Below are 5,000 nucleotides of genomic sequence, written 5' to 3'. Positions count from 1 at the left end.
AGACTCCTCCCACTCTCTCTAGACTCCTCCCCCTCTCTAGACTCCTCCCACTCTCTCTAGACTCCTCCCACTCTCTCTCTAGACTCCTCCCACTCTCTCTAGACTCCTCCCACTCTCTCTAGACTCCTCCCACTCTCTCTAGACTCCTCCCACTCTCTCTAGACCCTCCCACTCTCTCTAGACTCCTCCCACTCTCTCTAGACTCCTCCCACTCTCTCTAGACTCCTCCCACTCTCTCTAGACTCCTCCCCTCTCTCTAGACTCCTCCCACTCTCCTAGACTCCTCCCACTCTCTCTAGACTCCTCCCACTCTCTCTAGACTCCTCCCCCTCTCCTCTAGACTCCTCCCACTCTCTCTAGACTCCTCCCACCTCTCTCTAGACTCCTCCCATCTCTCTAGACTCCTCCACTCTCTCTCTAGACTCCTCCCACTCTCCTCTAGACTCCTCCCACTCTCTCTCTAGACTCCTCCCACTCTCTCTAGACTCCTCCCACTCTCTCTAGACTCCTCCCACTCTCTCTCTAGACCCCTCCCACTCTCTCTATACTTCGCCCACTCTCTCTAGACTCCTCCCACTCTCTCTAGACTCCTCCCACTCTCTCTAGACTCCTCCCACTCTCTCTAGACTCCTCCCACTCTCTCTCTAGACTCCTCCCACTCTCTCTAGACTCCTCCCACTCTCTCTAGACTCCTCCCACTCTCTCTAGACTCCTCCCACTCTCTCTACTCCTCCCACTCTCTCTAGACTCCTCCCACTCTCTCTCTAGACTCCTCCCACTCTCTCTCTAGACTCCTCCCACTCTCTCTAGACTCCTCCCACTCTCTCTAGACTCCTCCCACTCTCTCTAGACTCCTCCCACTCTCTCTAGACTCCTCCCACTCTCTCTAGACTCCTCCCCTCTCTCTAGACTCCTCCCACTCTCCTCAGACTCCTCCCACTCTCTCTAGACTCCTCCCACTCCCTCCCCTCTCTCTAGACTCCTCCCACTCTCTCTCTAGACTCCTCCCACTCTCTCTAGACTCCTCCCACTCTCTCTCTAGACTCCTCCCACTCTCCTCTAGACTCCTCCCACTCTCCCTAGACTCCTCCCACTCTCTCTAGACTCCTCCCACTCTCTCTCTAGACTCCTCCCACTCTCTCTAGACTCCTCCCACTCTCTCTAGACTCCTCCCACTCTCTCTAGACTCCTCCCACTCTCCTAGACTCCTCCCACTCTCTCTAGACTCCTCCTCACTCTCTCTAGACTCCTCCCACTCTCTCTAGACTCCTCCCACTCTCTCTAGACTCCTCCCACTCTCTCTAGACTCCTCCCACTCTCTCTAGACTCCTCCCACTCTCTCTAGACTCCTCCCACTCTCTCTCTAGACTCCTCCCACTCTCTAGACTCCTCCCACTCTCTCTAGACTCCTCCCACTCTCTCTAGACTCCTCCCACTCTCTCTAGACTCCTCCCACTCTCTCTCTAGACTCCTCCCACTCTCTCTAGACTCCTCCCACTCTCTCTCTAGACTCCTCCCACTCTCTCTCTAGACTCCTCCCACTCTCTCTCTAGACTCCTCCCCTCTCTCTAGACTCCTCCCACTCTCTCTAGACTCCTCCCACTCTCTCTAGACTCCTCCCACTCTCCCTCTAGACTCCTCCCACTCTCTCTAGACTCCTCCCACTCTCCCTCTAGACTCCTCCCACTCTCTCTAGACTCCTCCCACTCTCTCTAGACTCCTCCCACTCTCTCTCTAGACTCCTCCCACTCTCTCTAGACTCCTCCCACTCTCTCTAGACTCCTCCCACTCTCTCTAGACTCCTCCCACTCTCCCTCTAGACTCCTCCCACTCTCTCTAGACTCCTCCCACTCTCTCCTCCTCCCACTCTCTCTAGACTCCTCCCACTCTCTCTAGACTCCTCCCACTCTCCCTCTAGACTCCTCCCACTCTCTCTAGACTCCTCCCACTCTCTCTAGACTCCTCCCACTCTCTCTCTAGACTCCTCCCACTCTCTCTCTAGACTCCTCCCACTCTCTCTAGACTCCTCCCACTCTCTCTAGACTCCTCCCACTCTCTCTCTAGACTCCTCCCACTCTCTCTAGACTCCTCCCACTCTCTCTAGACTCCTCCCACTCTCCCTCTAGACTCCTCCCACTCTCCTCTAGACTCCTCCCACTCTCTCTAGACTCCTCCCCTCTCTCTAGACTCCACCCTCTCTCTAGACTCCTCCCTCTCTCTAGACTCCTCCCACTCTCTCTAGACTCCTCCCACTCTCCCTAGACTCCTCCCACTCTCTCTAGACTCCTCCCACTCTCTCTAGACTCCTCCCACTCTCTCTAGACTCCTCCCACTCTCTCTCTAGACTCCTCCCACTCTCTCTAGACTCCTCCCACTCTCTCTAGACTCCTCCCACTCTCTCTAGACTCCTCCCACTCTCTCTAGACTCCTCCCACTCTCTCTCTATAGACTCCTCCCACTCTCTCTAGACTCCTCCCCTCTCTCAGACTCCTCCCCTCTCTCTAGACTCCTCCCACTCTCTCTAGACTCCCCCCACTCTCCCTAGACTCCTCCCACTCTCTCTAGACTCCTCCCACTCTCTCTAGACTCCTCCCTCTCTCTCTAGACTCCTCCCACTCTCTCTCTAGACTCCTCCCACTCTCTCTAGACTCCTCCCACTCTCTCTAGACTCCTCCCACTCTCTCTAGACTCCTCCCACTCTCCTCTAGACTCCTCCCACTCTCTCTAGACTCCTCCCACTCTCCTCTAGACTCCTCCCACTCTCTCTCTGACTCCTCCCACTCTCTCTAGACTCCTCCCACTCTCCTCTAGACTCCTCCCACTCTCTCTCTAGACTCCTCCCTCTCTCTAGACTCCTCCCACTCTCTCTAGACTCCTCCCACTCTCTCTAGACTCCTCCCACTCTCTCTCTAGACTCCTCCCACTCTCTCTAGACTCCTCCCACTCTCTCTCTAGACTCCTCCCACTCTCCTCTAGACTCCTCCCACTCTCTCTCTAGACTCCTCCCACTCTCTCTAGACTCCTCCCACTCTCTCTAGACTCCTCCCACTCTCTCTAGACTCCTCCCACTCTCTCTAGACTCCTCCCACTCTCTCTAGACTCCTCCCACTCTCTCTCTAGACTCCTCCCACTCTCTCTAGACTCCTCCCACTCTCTCTAGACTCCTCCCACTCTCTCTCTAGACCCTCCCACTCTCTCTCTCTCTAGACTCCTCCCACTCTCTCTAGACTCCTCCCACTCTCTCTAGACTCCTCCCACTCTCTCTCTAGACTCCTCCCACTCTCTCTCTAGACTCCTCCCACTCTCTCTAACTCCTCCCACTCTCTCTAGACTCCTCCCACTCTCCTAGACTCCTCCCACTCTCTCTCTAGACTCCTCCACTCTCTCTAGACTCCTCCCACTCCCCCCTCTCTCTAGACTCCTCCCACTCTCTCTAGACTCCCCTCTCCTCGACCCCCCCCACTCTCTCTAGACTCCTCCCTCTCTCTAGACTCCTCCCCTCCCACTCTCTCTAGACCCCCCCTCTCTCTAGACTCCTCCCACTCTCTCTAGACTCCTCCCACTCTCTCTACTCCTCCCACTCTCTCCTAGAACTCCTCCACTCTCTCTAGACTCCCTCCCACTCTCTCTAGACTCCTCCCACTCTCTCTAGACTCCTCCCACTCTCTCTAGCCCTCCCACTCTCTCTAGACTCCTCCCACTCTCTCTCTCTAGACTCCTCCCACTCCTCTCTAGACTCCTCCCCTCTCTCTAACTCCTCCCACTCTCTCTCTAGACTCCTCCCCTCCCTCTAGACTCCTCCCACTCTCTCTAGACTCCTCCCACTCTCTCTAGACTCCTCCCACTCTCTCTAGACTCCTCCCACTCTCTCTAGACTCCTCCCACTCTCTCTAGACTCCTCCCACTCTCTCTAGACTCCTCCCACTCTCTCTAGACTTCCTCTCCTATCCTCCCACTCTCTCTCTAGACTCCTCCCACTCTCTCTAGACTCCTCCCACTCTCTCTAGACTCCTCCCACTCTCTCTAGACTCCTCCCCACTCTCTCTCTAGACTCCTCCCTCTCTCTAGACTCTCTCCCACTCTCTCTCTAGACTCCTCCCACTCTCTCTCTAACTCCTCCCACTCTCTCTAGACTCCTCCCACTCTCTCTAGACTCCTCCCACTCTCTCTAGACTCCTCCCACTCTCTCTAGACTCCCCTCCTGACTCCTCACTCTCCCTAGACTCCTCCCACTCTCTCTCTAGACTCCTCCCACTCTCTCTAGACTCCTCCCACTCTCTCTCTAGACTCCTCCCACTCTCTCTAGACCTCCTCCCACTCTCTCTAGACTCCTCCCACTCTCTCTAGACTCCTCTCCTCTCCCCCTCTAGACTCCTCCCACTCTCTCTAGACTCCTCCCACTCTCCTCTAGACTCCTCCCACTCTCTCTAGACCCCTCCCACTCTCCTCTCTCTAGACTCCTCCCACTCTCTCTCTAGACTCCTCCCACTCTCTCTCTCTAGACTCCTCCCACTCTCTCTAGACTCCTCCCACTCTCTCTCTAGACTCCTCCCACTCTCTCTCTAGACTCCTCCCACTCTCTCCTAGACTCCTCCCACTCTCTCTGACTCCTCCCACTCTCTCTCTAGACTCCTCCCACTCTCTCTCTACTCCTCCCACTCTCTCTAGACTCCCTCCCCCACTCTCTCTAGACTCCTCCCACTCTCTCTGACTCCTCCCACTCTCTCTAGACTCCCTCCCACTCTCTCTAGACTCCTCCCACTCTCTCTCAGACTCCTCCCACTCTCTCTAGACTCCTCCCACTCTCTCTCTAGACTCCTCCCACTCTCTCTCAGACTCCTCCCACTCTCTCTAGACCTCTCGCCCACTCTCTCTAGACTCCTCCCACTCTCTCTCTCTAGACTCCTCCCACTCTCTCTAGACTCCTCCCACTCTCCTCTTACTCCTCCCACTCTCGCTAGACTCCTCCCACTCCTCTCTAGACTCCTCCCACTCTCTCT

The sequence above is a fragment of the Lethenteron reissneri genome, chromosome 65, assembly GCF_015708825.2.
Source record: "Lethenteron reissneri isolate LAM-NWPU_2019-01 chromosome 65, ASM1570882v1, whole genome shotgun sequence".
Classification (NCBI taxonomy): domain Eukaryota; kingdom Metazoa; phylum Chordata; class Hyperoartia; order Petromyzontiformes; family Petromyzontidae; genus Lethenteron; species Lethenteron reissneri.
The sequence above is the reverse complement of the archived record's forward strand: the minus strand, read 5'-3'. Positions refer to the sequence as shown.